General features: G+C 36.5%; 1 protein-coding gene across 3 annotated transcripts in view; it reads right to left on the bottom strand.

The window, feature by feature from the left end:
• Window positions 1-21978, bottom strand: part of PCDH15 (protocadherin related 15) — a 954225-nt gene that overhangs the window by 855255 nt on the left and 76992 nt on the right. Inside the window, exon 1 of one of the 3 annotated variants that reach the window (XM_070611305.1) lies at window positions 12384-12522. The exons of 1 other annotated variant lie outside the window; for it this stretch is intronic. The gene's annotated coding sequence lies outside the window, so the exon portion shown is untranslated. Of the gene's footprint in view, window positions 1-12383; window positions 12767-21978 lie in introns of those variants that run through there. One more of the 3 variants, XM_070611296.1, reaches the window with a different exon arrangement.

A 21978-nucleotide genomic window follows, 5' to 3' on the forward strand; every position in this document is an offset into this window, starting at 1 on the left:
AGTCTCAAAGCTGCCAATAGTCAATATATGAATTCTGAGAACAGATTCAGCTAGCAATGAAGGCAAATGAAGAGATGCATCCCAAAGTCATATTTGAGCCTTAAATCCTTGTAGCAAGTCAGATCTACATTTCTGGGTTTTCAATTACATAGAACAATAACTTCTTTTATACTATTTTAAATAAACTTGATTAGACAGAGACAGGATCCAAGGGACAGCCTGGATACATAGAAGGAGAAAACATTGAAATATCTTAGCAAGGCAGAGATATGATGAGATTAGCAGCATTGTAGAGATACAATGGAGGCTAGAGAAGGGAGAAAAGTGGCACAGGAAGTAGAGAAAGGGAAGTCAGGTATGGTGGGTTTCAGGTATGAAATGATGAGGGCCTGAAGGAAAGGATGGGAGGAGAGTTTGATTATAAAGCTATTAATAAGGTAGAATTGACAGGAAAATTGTGGCGTTTGATGAAATATGAACAGAAATGGAGGGGGAGAAATCAAACTCTGCTATATAAGTTTTGAGTGTGTGCAGTTTGATGTTGGTTGCCATCAGTCACTGAAATAGGAATATAGGGAAGCAGGAGAGTCTGGGAAGCAGGAGTGGGGAAGAGATCATGAACTGAGTCTTGCACTTAATGAATTTGAAATACTCATGGGATATCTAAACGGAAGTTCCAAGAGGCAGTTGGTTTTGCAGATCTGAGCTGAATGAAAGTAGGAGATGTTAGAGAGATAATTTTAGCTGCCATCTGCAGACAGAAATTAGTTAAGAATTTAACAGTGCATGAAATAAATCAGAAGAAATATGAAAGAAGGGATGAGAATAAAAGTAAGGAAGTATATCTGAGCACATTAACATGAAAGACACACATAGAGGAAGAATTAACTGCCTGAAAATGAACCTGAAATGTGTCTTGAGAATTAAGATGGAAAAAATGAACAACAACAACAATAAAACAGAACAGAAATTTGTGCCATGAAAAATAAGAAAGGAGAGAGTTTCAAAGACTAAAAAGTAGTCAGCAATATTGAATAATACAGATGGGTGAAAATAAGATAAGGCTTGAAATCTTCCATTGAATTTTTAGCTAGCAGACCAGCAGTGATACTGGTATTAGGCATTTTAGCTAAGTAGTGGGGCTTGGAGCTATACTGCAATGGAAACAGTGAAACTGCTATGATAATTCACTTAATGGGTCATTGAATTTGAAGCTAAATTTCAACTTATGAATCTAATTCTTTATAGAATCAAGCTCATGAGAACCTGATCATTTCCTATACGAGACTCTCAAGAAAGAATATAACTTTCCCCATAAGAAGAATCATAACTATGCAAGACAGGAGGCAACATTGAAAGTCTCAGAAATTGTTGCTGATTTTTCCCACATGAAAAAAATAAGCACCTCTAACACAGTGAGTGGCTTCAAAAACATTCATAATTTAAAATTGATTTGACAACCAAAATTTATTTTACAAGATTTACAAGAATCTCTTTGATATGACCGAAAAAGAAAAAAGAGAAAGAAAAAACCACCCTAAACATATTCTTTGCATGAGTGCTGTGCTTTATCCAAAAATCTTATTTCTATTTTGTTCCTTGTTAAATTCCTACCCTGTGACTTGCTGAAAAGCTGCAGGAGAAAGAATTTCCTGATGAGATGTGTAACAGCTTATTCCTTCCTCCTGCTATGTCTTCAACATCCATGTTCAACACTAAATTGCACTACAGCAGAAATGTGTGATAGTAAGCCTGGCCTCAAGCACATGTGTATGTGTGTGTGTGTGTGTGTGTGTGTTGCGCTTTAAGCAAAAGATAGAGGCTTGAAGTGACTTAATAGCTGCAAATATAATTCACTGACAAGGACTTAACATATACTTAATACTTTCAAAACCAAATCTTTCCCAACAAGCAATGATTATAATCACCATTTTACAGAGCGCAATTGATTACTTCTGGTATCTTGTCATCAAGAAAGGATATTCAATGAACATTTTAATTTTTAGATTCCATGTTTAAATGCAACTGTTTACAAATCTATCATTCCACAAAACACCTTTTCTTAACTTAATTTTGAAGCGTAAATTTGAGATATTAAGACGTAAATTGATCAAAAGCAATTATCCGTTATCCTTCACAAACTCTGCTCACTATAGGAATTAAAAGAATTCTTAAACCACAAGGACAAAGAAGTGGCAAAAGCAAGTGTGTGATTTCAATAAATTTGTTGAAGTTTGAAAGTGGGTGGAATACCAGTAACTTATTTAGCTGAGTTCAGAAAATTTCATTGCAAAACGCAAAAGTGGGGAGATAGTGATAATATCAAACACTCGGTTGACTGTGCATAACATATGAGAAACTTAGTAAATGGAAGTACCAGAAGAAAAGGCTAGCATTGTGGTGTCAGCAGAGATACCTTAAACAAGGGTGTTGGTTAAGTTACCAGGATCCCCCTCTAAGTGCTGAGCATCTTTCCCCAAACCTTCCCCTGCGCTAGCTTAGAGTTTTTTCTTAAGACATTGTCACAGAGCCCCAGATTTCGAGTCATCAAACACAAAGCCACCTTTTTGCTTGAATACATCACAGTAAAGTTCACCTGTTGAAAAGCCACGTACATACACAGAAGACTGCCAAAGAGTGTTTCAGTGCCTTGCCACTAGTGACACAGGCACACATCTGTTCAAAACAATCCATTTCCCTCTTCTGTCTGGGTAAGCATCAAGATTATGTCTCAACATTCCTGCAGTTAAAAGTGGCCATGGAACTGAGTTCTAGGGAAAGGTATGTGAGAGGAAGTCACATGTGCCTCATTCAGCCCAGTCTTGACCCATAACCCCTCCCTTGCATGCCTCTTCTTGTTTTCCACAGAAGGTTGTCTGGATGACAAACCCTCAGAGAAAATTTGGAAGCCACATGTAGAAGACTCCAACATCCTGTTGATATGCAAACCACCTGGAGATAGTTACATGAACATAATATAAATGTGGAACAATTACATGTGAGGGTGCATTTGTTTCCATGGCCTACACACCCTAACTAACACATTCTTGAAAAGGAGGAAAGAGGCACGAATAAGCAATCAATCAATCTCTTTGAAGAAAACCTGGGACCTGAAAAAGGGAAAACAAGGCAACACACATAATGAAAGGTGCAGATGAGAGAGGAAATATTACAGAGGGAGATAAATAACATCCCATTAATAAATAAATAAACATAACTATAATTAATAGCCTCAAAAAGGTAAGAGAGAATGCTCATAAAAAATAAAATGAGGTAACTGGAAACAAAGAGGAGCTCTTGAAAGTGTAAAATATTAAAACAAACACTCAAAAATAACGACAATAACAATGACCAAAATATTTCCAGGCCAATTATCTTCCAGTCAATAACATAGCACCTGAACTGCTTGTCATGGTCACTAATGACCTCCAATTGTTACAACCAATGTTTATTTCTCAGTTCTTATCTTCCTGGAACCATCAATGCCCTTTAATACATAGATCCTTCTAAGCTTTGTAGGGCCCCAAAGCTCAACCCTCAGACCTCTTTTCTTCACATGTATATCCAGTGCCAACCTCTCCTCTGAGCTCTAAACGTACAGAGTCATCTAATTTGTATACACTATAGTCATCTCAAACACAACAGTCATCTCAAACACAACATGTTCAAACCTCAAATCTTGATTTGCCTTTCTAAACATATTTCAGGCTTCCTCATCTCAGTAACTCCAAAAACCTTGGAGCCGTCCAAGAAAATTCTGCTCTTTCTTTGACATCCCACATTCAAGCCAGCAATACATTATGTTGATTCTGTCTTTACAATCTATCCAGAATGAAATTATTTCTGACCACCTGCATTGTTAATACTTTAGTCTGAGCCACCATTTTCTCTTGCCTGGATTATTGCTTTTGCCCCTTAATTCTTTGCTTCTGCTCTCATCTGCCTGTAGGCTGTTTTCACAGAGCCTCCTCGGGCAGATATATTGAATGGCTTCAACATGATAGTGAGCCCTCTGGGTTTCTTTATTTGGTCCCATATCTCCTTGACAAGCCTCCAACAAGGAATGGCCAACATACAAAGAACCAAAAAGCTCCAAGAAAAGTCTCTCCCTCCTAGCTAAAGGACTGGGAAAAGGCTGGCCTGATACAACAGACAAAATTTTTGGCAATCCCTGCCCTACTTCAGCCTAACACCAAAGGGAAAACTGCACTTCTTCCTTACCACCAGGTGTTTCAGCAGGGTCAAGTAGGAAGTTGAGTTTCTACTACCGACAACCCTGACCCTCCCCAGAGAAGCAGGTAGCCACAATCCAATTTCCCTACCAAGGTAGTGGTGATGGTTAATTTTATGCATTAACTGGACCATGGAGTACTCAGATATTTGGTCAAACGTTATTCTGAGGTTGTATATAAGGGTGTTTCAGGAAGAGATTAACATTTGAATTTGTAAACTGAGTAGATTGCTCTCCCTAATGTGGGTCAGCCTCATTCAATTTGTTGAAGGGCTGAATAGAACAAAAAGGATGAAAAAGGGAGAATTTGTTCTCTCTGCCTGACTCCTTTCAAGCTGGGACATTGGTTTTCTCTTGCCTTTGGATTGAGACTGGAACTGGAACTTACATCATTGGGTCTCCAAGTCTCTAACTTGTTGACTACAGATCTTGGAACTTCTCAGCCTCCATAATCAGCTGAGCTAATTCCTTATAATAATCTCTTTATATATATAAATGTCTCTCTCTCAATAGGAGATACATATATCTTCTATTGGTTCTACTTCTCTGGAGAACCTTGATTAACACAGCACTGTTTGCCAGGCTCAGTCCTGGTAGAATCTTCCATTCACAACCAGACAGAAGCAGGAGGAGCTCTGATTCCCCAACTCCCACCCCCTGCACGCTGTAAGAGGGATCCTTCACTGCTCAGCCAGGTGAGCCTCCACTCACCTGTCCAACCGAGAATCAGGCAGATTTCATTAGGGAGGCAGTGCAAGGCTGAGCTTGTTAGCTGTAGACTTCATGCTCCCCTGACCCACTGTCAGTGCAGCTCAGTGGAGCTGAGTTTCCACCCCAACCCTACGGTAACAAAGCAGTGTGACTTGGCCATCTACTCCCCCCGCCACCTGCTGTGACTGCAGAGTCTCAGTGAGAAATTGATCTTACATCCCACTCAGAGGCCATGAGGTAGTAGAAGTCTGTGTTCCAATATTACCGAAAGGAGGGCTGCCATTTTGGGAAAACAATGGAATTGAGACACCAGTATTCCTGAAGACTTGGGAAAATTAATTGACTAGAATGATCTGTGGAATGGCTTGCAAAAAAAATTAAAGACAGATATTCAGAAAAGTAAGAACAAAAAGCCATATGTTCATGATGGAAAAACAAAAATTGGAAAATAAAGTAACAGCCTATTTTGGGGATAGCATCAGCATATTAAAGTAACTAGAATTTATGATATATTACTGTATTGGGAACTTGGGATAGGAGAAAAAAGGTGGTGATGGCATAAAGCAGCCAAATGTTTAAATACTGTAATAGGAAATAAATAGTGCTTTGAATCAATAAATCAAAAGATAGCATCATAAGCATATCATTTAGAAATATAGATATAAATAAACACCCCAAAGAAGCATTGAACAAAGTTGTTTATGGGCACTTAACTAGAGAAGTAGGAAATTGTATATTTAATTATACACATAATTTGATTTTTTAACCATTCACACCCACTGCTTTGGTTAAAATAAACATGAGCTCTAAGAAATTTCTTTGATTTGTGTATGTGTATATAAATATATATATACATGCACATATGTATGTATGTATGTATGTGTGCGTGTATGAAAAAGTAATCTACATCCTAATGGCCACTGTTTACTAAATATTTATTATCCTCCATAAATACTAGAAATGCTCCTTGCTTTAGCATTTTCTCACTCAAGCAATATTTTCCATTGAAGATGCCATCATTTGAATAAATTATTTGCAACTATAATAAAGTTAAGCCTTATTATCCGAAGCTCTGTTGAATTTTATTCTATTCTAAACCCTGATTTATGAATACAAAACAAGAGTTCATATAATCTATGCTATTTAGAACTCAGTGTTTCCTGAGTGAAAATTTCTCAATAAACCTTGTAAAGATGCCTAAAATTTTTGCTGTCATTTTCTGTAAACTATTGGCACACCACTGTAACAATAGCTAATGTTCCAAAACAGAGCACTCTATGCCATGCTCATAGCATCAGATAGAAAGTAAGGTTGTTTAACAGACTGTCAACACCTTTTAGATGAAGAGACTCATGCAGAGATATTCAGAAATCAAATTAATCAGGGAGGGAAAATCTTTTCTATATCATCTGCCTTGCAGAGGTTAAATGGATGCCATAGTTAAAAGCACCGTGAATAATTTCTGGCACCCAGTAGGCACTCAAAATTTATTCTTTTCTTCATTCATTTATCAAACAAATTCAACAGTACATCGAAGAAAACAAAGAAAAAGCATTCAAATCAAACTCTTGCACACATTCTTAGACTGCTTTCCTACAAATATAGCTGTGTATATGGAATATACTAGTAAAGAAGCTCAGTATTTAAAAATTCCAGAATAAAAGAAAAGTTCAAACAAAAGAAGACATAAAACTGAAATTGAAATTTTGAGCCCTTCAATTATTTTCTGGCAAAGTGCTTTCTTTTCTCATAATCTACCTTACAGCTAGGAATAACTTTAGTGCTTTTATAATGTACATTTTCGTTTATAAACCATACACATTGTTTTTTATGCTCCTTCTTCCCATCTCCTCTGGGAACTCAGGAAAGTTAGTCCATATTTATCTCAGTTTTACAAAATCCTCTGTCTCATTTGTCAGTTTTATAGCTTTTTTTTTAATGTACTTGTCCACTTCTTTGTCCTTCGTTCATTTTCACTCTTCCTACTACACACTCACTTCCTCCAAATTCCTACCACCTCTCTCTTCTACAAATAGTCCCTGTATTAAATAAAGAAATAAATAAAAATGACCAAAAGTCATCAGGAGGACAAGACAAATGTTCACGGTCAAAACCATTGTTTTAATTGTTCTTGAGGAAGTAGGATGGACTGCAGGGAGACTGCCACAGCAATTCTGCAAATCAGTCCCACCATTCTCCTCTAAGCAGACAGGGGGAAACTGGCTATTTTATTGTAGTGTTTCCTATTAAAATACCAAAACATCATCTCAGCTTCTCCTTACTCAATGGAAACTAATATTGAGAGCAAATATGCCTTCATTGATTAAATATCAGAGTACTTACTAAATTCTGGACACTGAGCCAGTTAGTGGAACTACTAAAACACATTGTGCAAAGCCTCAGATGAAATATGCTCTTTCATTTAATTCATAGAGCAAGATGATGAGGTAGAAAATAATATCTGACTTTTGCCGGTGAGGCTACTGTAGCTTATTGATATTCAATTATTTACTATATTGCATGTGCAATAAGAGGTGAGACAAGGAATTGACTCTCTCGGAATTCTACCTAAATGATGATGTTGATGATAAATATCAACCTCTATTTACTGAGACATTCTTTTGTTCCCAGTCCTGTGCTTTGGTCCTTTACATATGTGAATCATATGCTTTTGTCAACCTTTACAGAAATCAGGGCTGAGAGGTTAGATAACAAGCTCGTCACTAGAAGCGGACTGGAGCAGAAGTGAAGCTCAGTTCCGTCTGCTCCCCTCACTCTTCTCTCACACACTTTCTATCTCATTTCTCCATCTCTGGATCACAGGCTCTCCCCTCTGTCTTTCTACCTGTTTTTCTGTCTTGCTGTTTTGTCTGTCAGTCTGTCTCTGTCTGTCTGTCTCAATCTCCCTTTCTGTCTCTGTCTTCAGATTTTTTGGCTCTACTCCCCCTTGCCCTATCTTTTTCTTTTTTAACCACTTGTCTTTCTGCCAGTATGTCTGTCTATTTTCTGCCCATTTCTCTCTGTCTGACTCTCTGTCTTGCTCCTTTTCTCTCTCTCTAACTGTACCTCTCTCTTTCTCCACCTCTTACTTTCTGTCCTTTCCTCACTCTGTATCTCAGTTTCTCTCTCTGCCTCTTCTTTTTAAGCCCATCTTTCACTCTGTGTCTCTAACTTCCTTATGTCTGTTTTTATGAGTCTGTTTTTCTTGTTCTTCATGTGGCTATCTCTGTGTTTCTCTTTGAGTGTATATCTCTGGGAGTATCTCTCTTCTAAAGAAATAACCTCTCATCCAGTTTTAATGAACCTTCTCCGGATTCCAGTGCAGTGCCGCAAAGTTGAAGACATCGGTCCCTTAGATGATAAAGCAAAAAGGAAAGTCACTGTCCTTGGATAAACAATTTGCATTTCCATAAGGATTCAGTGATGCAGAATCAGAAAAGGCTCATTCTGACACCTCCATGAAAACAACAGGGAGAGCATTCATTAACTGGGCTCCCGTTTGAATGATGCACTTCATTGCACACAGCACTGTCCTCCCCTGTTCAGGAAACAGTGCCTAATTCTATCTGAAACCCGCCCTTTCACTAGGCATTAGAATGAATGACTTCTCAAAGTGATAGCAACTACACATCTGCCATGGCCTAAGAATGCTTACACTCTAAAAGCCATTAAGAAAGTTACACCTCCTGTCAATTTCTTATCCATCAAAGAGCACAATAAACAAGCTTTGAACTTTTCTATTTACCAGTCTGAAGGAAAGAAATGCTTTATTTTCTTTTGTTTCTTGAAGTAATAACTGCTTTTGCCTTTTACATTTATAGTTTCAATAGCAATGATCTGATATGTAAGGTTGAATGCAACTTTTAAACAACTTGTGAGATAAAAGGAAATTTGTCCATCACAGTACTCAGGTAGAAACTTTTACTCTTGAGGGTGGAAATTATCTTGTTGTTGCTATGGTTTGTTGAGAGAAAGACACACACATATGATCACCTTGAGAAGTAATTGCTAGAAGATTAGAATGGTTAATTATACTTTATTTAGCAATTTCCAGGTTTCTTCTTCACTACCTTGGCTGATCCTTACAAAAACTCTCATAGGCTGAGTTTTATAGATGTGCACACTGAGGCAAAAATGTTGGGAATGTGTCGTGCCTTATACAAGGAAAATAACTGTCATCTTTGTACCAAAATCTGAGGTTTCTATGCTCTTTATACCAATTAATAAATTGCGTGTGTGTGTGTGTGCGTGTGTATCTTTTTCATTAGTGTGTGAGTTATTTGCAGGCTGAGACCAAGTCACACTGATCTTCATAGTCCTGCAAATCTGGCAGTTTGGTTTATGCATCACAGGTGGAGTCTACCTGAAGGCCATACTATTCATACTCACATTCAAAATTACTTCCTCAGCGCCCTCCCCAAGCATATGTGCAAGGAAGTAACAGTTGCATTTGAAATTTCTGTGTATATTTTTTCATTCTCTGGTTCTGTGACCATTTCAATCTAAATGGCTCCAGTATTCAATTTAAATGAAAGTTACATATTAATTCTGTTTCTGATTGCTTTGAACTTTTGGAATTTATACAAGATTCTACCAGGAGAACATAATCTTGCAGTAAATTACTCACAGTAGCTCTTTTTTCTCACTTGAAATTGGCTATGAGCACTAATGAATTCCCACAGTTTCTTCCAATATCTCCTTATGCAACCAGTGATATTTGAGCATGAAAATAATACATGAAGCCTCATATGTCATCATTAGTTTTGAATCTACAGTCTGCCATATTATAAAGTAGTAACAAATAAAAAGCCCATTACAAAACATATCTACATCAAGCCAAATTTTACTTGAGAGTAGCAAAAACAGTTTTGGAAAGTCACTCCTGTCAAACAAAACTATGTTTTCAATATTATAATTGTATAGCCTTCCATAAGCATGCATGTGGAAGCCATAGAGACACAGAATGAGAAAATAGTTCAAAGATACCCATGATCCCAATGGTAAGAACAAGTCTTTTAAAAAAGTGAAAAAAGAAAAAAACGAAACGAGGGTGACCAAAATCTACTCTTAACATAGAGTCCCAAGAAATTTTAAACTTTTAGATGATAAACATTCCCACTCCGTTTAAAAGTAATGTGGTCTCTTGGTTGAGATTATTATTTCTGCCAGCTTGAATTTACTCACAGGTTGGGATCCTGAGTAAAACTTAAAACCATATATTTCTCCCCAGTGTTGAAGCTACAATGAAATGTAAATGTATACAGGGGGCTTTTGTGCTAGAAGAAAGTTGAGATAACAGCTGGTTTATGAGAGAAGCTTTGTATTATTTTACACTATGTAAGTAGAAATAAGAGTTCCTGTTGTCTGAAATTATACCTGCACATTTACAACAAAGGGGAGTACACACATACACTCTTAAAAAATATTCACATTTAGGGGATTACTTTATTATTATTTTTGGTTTTACTTTTTACTATCATTGTAAAGGCTCATTATTTATTCAGGAAGCAAAAGCCCACACGATGAAGTGATTATGGAAGGGAATCATTAATTACTCAACACACATTTGCTTGACACAGATTTGGTGATCAAAGAAAAATAGTGATTTCTTTTGACAAGAAAAGTAATAATTACCTTCTGCATTTAACTTCAAACTTAGGCTAAGGATCAAAATCCTGGGGAATTTTTGCAAATGGCTTCAGTTTATGTCTCTCTGTCCATTAAAATTGCATGATAAAAAGACAAAATGCATACTATGCAAAATTTAAATGTGGAAAGACCAAAGAACAAAGTTTGTAATGGATATTTAACTTGAACTCTGAGTTCTTTTTCTCTTAGATTTATTACTAGTGTTTTTTGAAAACTACTTTTATAGTTCAGACACTCATTAAGTTCATCAACTAATATTATTAATGGATATATTATAATTTTTAAAATCTCTCAGAAAATGAGAGGTTTTATTCAAATCTCTTCCAAAAGAATACTCAAATTTTTACCCCATAATAATGTAGACAAGTAGCAAACAGTAATATGGCACACACTCTGATCTGTTCAGGTCTCCTAATGGTTAATGTTTAGGGGTCATTTTTGTGGCAAAGCGACGGGGATTCACACTCCCTGCTCAGCGCATCATTGCAACAGCTGAGAGGTGACTCCACTCAATGCAACTGAGCACACATTCAATTGCAGTTTTATTTCATAGGATAATGAGTCTACAGCCAAGGAGATCAAGTTGCTGAAATTTGAAGACTCGCATGTACAGATAAATGCACTGACTCACACTTAGCCGCAACTAAAGAAAACTAAAGAAACTGAAAGGAGAACCAATTCGCAGTGAAAAATAAGTTCATACGAGCATAAATAAAAAGCTTCGAACTTGCTGTGAAAACTACAGGAAGCATTCCATGCTTAAAATACGCTTCTTTTACAAACTATTTGTTTCTCTGATGTTAAGCAACACAATAACTCTACCCCTTAAGTATTTGGTTACTAGATTTGACAATTAGCTCTATTTGTGAAAGCAAATGAGTACTGACTTGGAGTTAACCTTACATGAAGCTGTCATATTATACTCTAGTTAACAATGGTTCTCTGCATACATGCTACAACTCCATCACATTGATGACCATCTGTGCATTAGAGAAACACAGAGTACCGGCAGACTGGGCCTGAAACTTGTCACTTAGGGTCCACCTTCCCTAGAACTACCAAAGTATGTTTTTAAAGTAGAGGCCACATCACAAAGCAGGAAAGCTGTTAGTATATCTAGTATTAATTTTGTATTAAAAGGATAAAGTCCACCTGGATTGGAATTCTAAATGCTTAATGATCCCAGATGATTTCATAAAGGAGGAGATATTCTAATACACTAAAACATCTGTAATGAAAACATCAGAACACTCTATAACAAAACACAAAACGTAATACTGTTAATTATGAGCAGCGTTAGACACTTTAACTTACCCACTAACTATAACCTCTAGCAACTACCACACACAAAACAAAACATCACACATGTGTGACTTGCACACACAAAAACATAACATAGCTTGTGAACCCTGATGCCTTTTTTTCTATATTTTGTCAAGGAGAAAGAAGCAAAGAAAGTGGTTGCAAATTAACACTTTTAAAAGATGACAAACAATACAGAATCATAATTCAAAAGCATGTGTCTTTCTAGATAACACATTGACATCTCAACAAAATTCCAGTACCACACAGTAATCAGGACGACTGAGAGGACAAGGACTTGCGTTTGTTCCTCCAGCAGATAATTACTTGTACATCATTCCTACTCTTTTCTTTGAACAAGCGTGACAGAAAGTGATATCATGACAGAGACCCATCGTACCGAAACAAACTCTTAACTTTCTCCATACTTCCCTGCCGCCTTCAATTTGAAAGATTAAGAAAAGGGAAGAGAAAAAGAAAAAGAACTTACTTGCCAGTTCAAAGTTTCATCTTTAGCCCATGTAAGATTATGCAGCAAGTTTTCTTGCCAAGACTGCCTCCTGCACATCCCTTTCAAAACAACTAATGTTCATCATCTGGGTCCAAGACGATTCGTTCGCACATTACTCTTCTCGTTTCTGTGAGGCATTCATATCCAGTCTCGCATCAAGAAAATGCTACTAGAGAAAAACAAAACACCTCAACATATTCAACCAGGAGGCATAGTATCTTTCTCTCCGTTCTGAAAGGTATGTCAACTGCCTTAGTTACCACAAGCAACTAACTCTGAGCTGCTAGCAGGAATCTGTCTGCCCTCTATCTGTGGCTGTTAGCTCAGCTCGTTGATTCACTGGCAGTGAAGCAACAGCAATTAGCTGTCCTGCTGCTCACAGCGCACACACAGGAGAGAGCTCAGGGCGCTAAACCACTCAGTGACTGGTGAGCTCTTCGCACCAATTAGGAGCATGTGCTACAGCCCAAAAGACAAATGGATGCCCCACGGATCATCAGTGTTGGCTGCTTTATTGTACTGTGTCCTGTCAGCCTGTGTGGTGATTCTCTGTTCTCTTTTGTGTGGTTGTTTTTACTGTTTACCTCATCAGTACTAAGAAGTTCAGCAGCTTACATTCAATGACAATATTATTGACAAGCCAAAATAATCTCTTAAGCTCCTTTCATCATTCATTCCCTCTCTCTCTCTCTTTAAATTCACCCTCTTAGATCAATCCCTCCACATCTCCACATCTTTTGAGCATAAGGAAACTTCACACATTCTATAGAAGCTAATAATAGACTTTTTAGGTTTTTATAGGCACATATGACTTATATAAGGATGTTAAGGAGAAACATACTATAAAAAAGAGCATATTTCTTCAATACTGTGATATATGAGATGCCCACAATAAAATTTCGAAAACGAGCATGTAAACTTATGACCAAAAAACAGTTATTCAGTTGTCTAAATCAGCTTATACATTTCTTAAGGAATCTACCATGCCTAGGATTTAAGCAAGTTCATACCAAATTTTGCCCACGTGTTCATCTGAGCCTCTAAGAAGGAAGAATCTAAAAACGCAAGCAATATCAGACTGTATGATAGCAGTGGTGTGACACAGCAAAGATTCTGAGGTTAACAGTACAGACAAAATCCCCACAGCATGTGTTTTCTTCATGGGCAAAGTGGATTATTTATCATTATGATACATTCACCCTATTTAAGAAAAAACAATAGCACACAATGCCTCTAGAGTGTTGCCATATTTGTACACATACATTTGCAGAGAGGAACATCTCATTTAACACAAAGTTCACTTATCTTGCAAGTTCAGTTTTTCAGAGGAGAGGGAAAAACCTTGAAGAACGTGGAAATAAGGTGGGGTCAGCCAAATGTGTCATAAGCATCAAGCAGTAAAACGTGTGTGGGCAAACAGTAGAAAAATCATAGGTGGACCCCCCCCACCCCCAGGTCCCTCAGGCAGAGCCTCATGCTCTTACTTTTTCGTACAAGTCAAACAACGTAAATCATTTGCTTCCTTCAGAACACAGAAGATTGGGGCACAGTGGTGCGGACTTGTAAGAGACAGACACAGTTTATAGTTGTACGAATTGATGTTTTAAAAGTTTACAAATTGATGCTTTCCTGAATACGCCTTTATCAATAATGTTTAAACAGAGTTGTGAATATTACGTTTGGGAAGACTTTTTTCACTTCAGTGAAACATCACGTATGTGAAACAATCCATACATCAATATTGGTTAAATAAAGCAGCTGGCATTACAAAGACTGTTCCAGTAACAATAAGAATTATTAAAAGCAGTTTTTCTTAATAAAGTCAGTTAATATAATAAAAGTAGTTTTATTAAGAAACATCATCCCTGGCGATGTTCAATTATAACTTTGATGACACAATAGACAGATAGCTGGAATACAGAAAATGTCATCTTTTCCTCACCTCCTACAAGGAATTAGATCATTACTGATTGAACTCTTACACATAACAATAGCTGATTTTCCTTTTTTTTAAATCACCATGTTTAGATTTAGGAAAAATATATTTAATAAGATGCAAAACATGCACTAATTATCCTGCACTATAGGATGAGTATAGGCAAATTTTAGGGAATCAACTTAAAAGCCACAAAAAGCAAAAGGGAAAACGTCACTGAAAAATCCACTACCTTGAGATAAATTCTGTTAACAATATGATGTATAATATCCTAGACTTCTCTAAAGCTCTCTTTCTCTCTCTTTTACATACACATTTTGAGGCCAAACTGAATCCTGCTCTTTGCACTACATTTTAACTTCCTTTTTTCTTTTAACAAAATATCATGGACATTCTGTTTGTCAATAAATCTATATTTAAATGTTCATTATTAATGATATTTAATTATATGTACATATATAATTTATTTAACAAAACGCATTTTGACATTTAGGTAATTTCTAATTTTAATATATTTGTAGAACTACTTTTCATTCTATTTTGAATATCATTAGCAGAATTCTCTAGGAATGGAAATGACTGGTCCAAGAGAGTTGTTCCTACATTATTATCAAGTGAATTCTTATAGATGGCACAATGATTTTTGTATGTATCTTAGTATCCCTAATCCTTTAAGTTCCATGAGAGCAGGGATTTGTTTAACTTATCTTTGTATGCCTTAGTGACTCTAGCCAAGAGCCTCACATATATAGTAAATATTTAACGAATTTAATTATTCTATTCACAAAGTACATACCTAAAACTCCAATATCTTGCTTGCCTAATATGCCCTTAAAATAAATTATTTGAAACACTATAAAATGGTCCTTCCATAGTAAAGAATATGAGACTTCCCCTCTCCTTACCAATACATAAAAGAGTGGTGGAGCTCCTGGTGCACAGAAAATGGAGGAGACAGATTTTAATGGAGCAGAAACAACAATCCGGGACAAGCAAGAGAAGACCAGACAGAGAGAACAAGAAAGTCTGTGAAAGTGAGAGACATACATGGGAACAAGAACCATTATGTATTAGGTACCTCTTACTATTACGAGAATTCATAAAGAACAAAGGAAATACTTGTGCTATATATGTATAGAATGTATTCTCACAGTTGAACTGTGATTTAGGATGAACCTCAGGTTTGGAACACAGCAATAGAAATATGAAAGTAATTCAAAAGGGAGGATTCCAGCAAAGTGGAATGAGTGGCACCATGCTGTGCCAAGAACATGCATCAGAGAGGCTGGGAGCTGTGAAGAGTTAGGAACTGGACGTGGATTTGATTTCTGGCTTCGCCTCTTCTAGTTAGCTAGTAACAAGGGCAAGTAGCCTGACTTATTTAAGTCTCAGTCAGGCTCCTTATTTACAGTGAGCAAAACAAATCAGAGAATTGAAAAAGCTGTCTAATTACATTGAGAGAGCTTGCTATTATCTAAACACATTATGCTTTCTCATGCTTCTGTGAATATGTCTATAATTTGGGAAACACATCAGCATCACATGAAAGAGTGTCAGGGCTGAGCTCTCACGGTTGTATGACCTTGACCTAAATCCTTAATCTCTCTAAGCCTCTGATTTTTAACCTGGATACTAAAGTAGTAACAATACATACCCCAAAGGCTTTTTCACGTATTTAAATGTGATATATTTTGCAGATACTTACAATAGTAAATGGAATATTGTGTATATTTTGGAATTTTTAGGTATTAATATTATCATTTTAACATAAACTTTGTTATGATTAGACTATAGGTGCAGACAAGAAAAAGCCAATATAAGAGTGGCAAGTTCCAGATAAAGCCAACCCTTGTAAGGCAATGCTCTAAAGTTGAGTTTTTATCATGTAGACAGAAGGGACTCACTATAGAATTTCAGGAAAGGGAGTCCTGTGATCAGTTATGTCACATGTTCTAAGTTTTATTTGCCTAAGGGTCATGGTGTGATTGTTAAAATGCAGATTCCTGGAGACACTCTGAATCAAAAGCTCTGGAGTGAGCCAAGGAGTGTTGAAGCTAAGTCTATGCCCATTCACTGTACACAGTAGAGCAGTGAGATCCGTGGTCACAGCTCCAGCTCTTAAAGTTCACAGTGATGCTACACCATGTCGTGGTTAAGCACTAGTATTTTGGAGCTGACCATGAGAATTGGAAACTCCATCCTGACATTGACCAGCCTGTTGACCTACACCAATTTGCTTGATTTCTAAGCTTCAATTTTCTCATATGAAAAATACAGATGGAATTAGTGTTTTCAAATTACATAGAATGTTTGTATAAGGCATTATTTCACAGCATGTCTGGCATATATTGTATGCATATAAAGCATATAGGAAGAATTCTATAAATGTTAATTATATAGTGACGATCTCTTTCATGGGAACAGGAGAAAGAGAAAAGCTTTAAAAGTTAAAGAAACTTGGGGGGCTGGCCCCGTGGCCGAGTGGTTAAGTTCGCGCGCTCCGCTGCAGGCGGCCCAGTGTTTCGTTGGTTCGAATCCTGGGCGCGGACATGGCACTGCTCATCAGACCACGCTGAGGCAGCGTCCCACATGCCACAACTAGAAGAACCCACAACGAAGAATACACAACTATGTACCGGGGGGCTTTGGGGAGAAAAAGGAAAAAATAAAATCTTAAAAAAAAAAAAAGTTAAAGAAACTTGGGTTTGAATCCTGGTTTGAGACACTTAACTTCCTGAGCTTCCATTTTACTACCTTTAACCGTGGTCATGGGTAAAGTTGCCTGGGAAGGAGTCAACTGGGGCTGAAGTCCAATGTACTCAGCTCATGAGTCCATGTGTTCCGGCTTGCGGCTGTGTCTGTCCAGAGGAAGAGGCATCTTTTTCTTCCCACAAAGGCAATGTTGTGCTACCCACAGTCCACATCTACCCAAAGATGTCTTTTTCCAAATCTCATGGTGGTATAATTGGGCTAGATAGCTTGTCTGTAATAGAGTGCTCTCTTACATGGGATAAGATGTATAAACTGCATAGCACAAAGTCTGACAAAGACATTCTTTAAAGCGTAGTAGTCAATCACATATACATGAAATTAGGTTTAGTTTATGAAAGAAGAAATGGTTATATTAGAAGCTTTAAAAAGATTTTAAACTTTGAAAACACTTTTCTATTTAAAAACATTTAAACATTGAAGATTAGAATTTCATTTAGTTTAGAAAATGAAAAAAGTGATATATACAGTTAAAAAATGAATCATCAAATATAAAGTCAATCAACAATGGAGAGGTAGGTATGTAAATTACATTATAAGTCTTTAAGGATTGTTATGCAGCCTTAAGCTATTCAAAAAATCTATGAAAAACATGGAGAAATAAAATAAAATGTAAAACTTTTAAAGCTGAAGAAAAATGGTATTCATTCTTTCTTAAAGACTTCGTGCCACTGTGCACATATACACATGTACTGGCAATATCATGTTGAATATAAATTTGCTGGTTATCATTGAAGAGATTGTGGTGAATTTTTTCCTCCAATGTCTCTTTTAATGAATTTTTATTTCTTAAATTCCTTTTAGCACCTCTTCCTCGCAGTCACTTTTGCTTCCATAGATAATCATTTGTATATGTTACATGTATTTTTGTTTGTGTTAGTACAAAATGTATATTTTGTGTTATTCTAAAAATTCATTAGCATTTGGTGAGAATTTTTCATAAAAATGAATTTTACACATTTTACAGAGCAATAAAATAGAAAAACATACTGCTCCAGCTGTATGTCGTAAATTGGCCACATCCTACATACAGCTGTGAAGATTACCATGAACTTTTGCATTCATGCCAGTTCATCGGTGCACTGGTATTTAATGAAAAATAAAAAGCAAATATCTGGTCAATTTTATTTTCTGTATTTAAAGTTTTGGAATCTTGGGCTGTTTTAACTGTAGATTTACATCATATCTATAAACAGTAAGTTTATATTATATTATAATGCAAAGCTACTTCTCTTGTTATCAAGAGACTTGAAATGCTGCTTACTCCATTCACTAGCTCTGGCAAATTTATAATTTACATACTAACTAAATAGAATATTTCTTATGGGCTTTGGACTCCAGTCTGCTGGTAGGGAGCATTTTGAAGTATCTGATTAAAGTTAAGCAAACCAATACTAACTCATATATTATTCTCAACTATATCTCATTGAGAAAGGAAGACATAAGAAGATCTGGCTATCCTTCCAGAATGAGGACTGAGTCCTTGATTCACCATGAACTGCAAAGTAAAGAGAAGTAGAGAAGGCATTTTTTTTTTAAACCCAGATTAAAGCTTTAGTGAGCAAAAGCTTCCACAGTATTATCAAAATAGCCTTGCTGATTACAAGCAGTGTCTCACCAAATTGCCTGGGATCAAGCCGTTCTAGGCTTCTTATTGTCAGTGGTCAGACTTGAGATTCACAGCTGTTGGGTATCACCACACGATAAAACCTCAACCAGGGACCTGGGGTTGGGGAGACATCTGTATTCTCACACCAGTAAGTCTTTGTCATGATTTCATATTGAGCAACTTTATTTTGATTCGAGGTAGCTATAGTTAACATAGTTTTTTGCCAGCAACATCTTTCTTTCTTTCTTTTTTTAACCTAGCACTTGCCTGTTTTATAGTGACAGCTCGAGGGATAAGGAACAGTCTAATCTTCATTTAATACTTAGCTGTGCTGAGGTTTCCAACAGGCAGACTATTATTTCAGAAGAGCAATTTGGGGATATAATACAGTAGTTCGAGGGCAATGCTGAAAGGAATAACCAATTTCATAAACATATCGTTGCATATGTACATATATAATGTGACTAAGGTACGTGAAGAGGATGCTGAACTATTCACACCATTTTTTAAACAATTCTTAAGGAATATTGAATATAGAATGAGAAATTTATCTCCATGTACATCTGATGGACTTTCAAATATAGAAACTATTTTTAAGCTTGGATGAGATTAGACATTATAAAGTCAAATTATTTGACTATTTCACATAATCTAAAATCTTTTTAACTAGGAAAGTAAAACTAAGAAGAAGTGTAGATAATAATTATTACAAAATATTTTCTAAATGCCATGCTTGTCTTTTACCTATTTTGTACTTGCCTTAGGGATACTTTGCTTTCTAAAGAGAAAATTTTAGACATTACAATATAGTTTAACAGGTTTGAATAGAAAAAAATGCAACACTTATGCTGCTTCCTCTCAATTCCAATTCTTATATGCTGGATGTATTAGTATTGCATCGTTGTATAACAAATCACCACAAGTTTAGCAGCTTACGCAACACGACTTATTACCTCATAGTTGGTATGGGTCATAGATCCAGGGCAGGGTTCCACAAAGCTGTAATCAAGGTATTGGCTGGGCTGAGTTCTCTTCTAGAGGCTCGGCTAGGCAAGAATCCATTTATATGCTCATTTAGGTTGTTTGGCAGGCTTCATTTGGTTGTGATTGTGTGACGGAGGGCCTGGGCCTGGGCTTGACTTCTGACTATTGGTTGGTGGTTGGCTTCAGGTGTTAGAGGTTGCCTTTTGTTGCCTCTGCCACGTGACTCTATTCTTAGGTCACAGCATGGCTGTTCACTTTTTCAAGGCTGGCAGGAGAAGCTCTCTGTTGACTAGCAAGACAAAGCCTTACATCTCTCTTGTGACATAATCACAAGATTGATATCCCACAACCTTTGCCATATTCTATTGGTTATAAACAAGTCACCAATTCCTCCCACATTCAAGGAACTGGTACCTTGAATGTCTCTCCTGGATATACAGGATATAACCATACAGGACAGAAGACTAGATGGTGGGGATCATGGGGCAAGCTTGGAATTCTGCCTACCACACTGGATTAACTCCTCATATATTTAATATGTTCAGCTAGACACCAAATTATATCTATCTATGCATAAATAGTAATTTAAAAAAGTAGTTGAAGATTCTAAACAAAGTTTACTTTCAATATTTTTGCATACCTTAGAGGACTTTTTAATATGTAAAACTGTACATTATTTTATCAGAGAAGAAATAATATCACTCCCACTAAACCACAAGCACTCTGATTATTAATTAGTTGACATATTTAAAACCAGAGTTGTTGAGGAAACTATTTCCAAAAAGAAAAAGAAGTTAGAATCTCGATATAACCTAAGGATACCCTTGGCAGAAGTACTGAGGGATGGTGTCTTGTAGGTAGGTAATGCCTTCTATGAATTGAACTTTGATAGAATCAACTAAGGACTGGGAAAGTTTTTTTGTTAGTAGGTAAAATAAAACTTCAATCAGCTTTGTGTTGTCTCCCTGCCTTTAATAGAAACTCCCAGGGAAGATTACCAAGATATCCTCTTAGATTTCTTGAGCCTAAAGCCTATTACCAAGCACAGGTTATTTATATATAGCATAAATACACACATAAACACACACACAAAGCTATTCAGTAGGCAATGATAGTTATTTTGGTCACTTACAGCTTTCATCATTAGACTTTAGGTGATAGGGAAAAAAAGAGAATTTTACAAATCACCTGCATCACTCTGCTGCATCAAGGACTTACGACAAAATCCTCAGCAGAATATTTTGCTGACTTTAAAGTGATCTCAGTGATGTATATTTCTAAAATTATAATTTTAAATTTTATACAAATTTATAGTCCTTCAGGAGCCCTCGTTTCAACAAATATTAATCAGCACTTTTCTATACCAGACGCAATATTAGATGCATTTGTATAAATATTAATTTTAGATGAAATAAGACAAATGACTAGGGTTTACCATAACTGAGACTTATATTACTTCAATTTTTTATTTATACTGGTTTCCCTTTGATTCAATAATCATTATTTTAGCCCATTTCAAGAAGCAGAATTTGGGGAGGAAAACTTGTCCCCCAAGTTTGTAAACAAATTTATCCTGTCTTTTGGCCCTTCTCCACCTCTTGCTCTCTCCTCCAAAGGCAATCAAAGACAAGTGGGTCGAAGGAAAATTGCCATTCATCCAAAGCAGACAGCATACCTGCCAGCCTTTCCCAAACAGCCTCACAGACGGAGGGAACGCAGAGGCTGAGTTACTTCTAAGCCCAGTGAGCTGCTTTTTCACGTGGCAGAGCAGACTCAAACGAGCTAACAAGTGTGGAAGTCAAAACGCAGTCCTTTTGTTCACTTGTACTATACTAAGCAAGTCAATAACCCAGGCAGTCTCATCTTTAGCTCCTACCTTCACCTTTTAACATCACCATGAGCACCTGGATCTTAAAGGATTATAAACAGTTGATTTATTTCTTGGCAATTATTCAAATCTCTCCAAAATGTATATTCTTCCTTCAAATCCATATCCTGCTGGAGTGAAGGAATTTATAACTGCTTTATAGCTTCATTTAAAAGAGCTTCATAATTTCCATAGCAACAGATTACCATGTCACATATTTTGGAACAAGGTCAAGTTCCACTCCAGACTCAAAGTGATATGATAGGATAATTCTACAGTTAATGGAAACATGTAGAAATATAGAAACAGGGATACCTTCCAAGACACATACACTTTTAACTATGCTCACCTTCATTTTTATGTTGATTCAGCTCTAAACAGAATTTAAGCGATTGAAAAAACAAACAAA

Source organism: Equus przewalskii, chromosome 1, assembly GCF_037783145.1.
Source record: "Equus przewalskii isolate Varuska chromosome 1, EquPr2, whole genome shotgun sequence".
NCBI classification, from domain to species: Eukaryota; Metazoa; Chordata; class Mammalia; order Perissodactyla; family Equidae; genus Equus; species Equus przewalskii.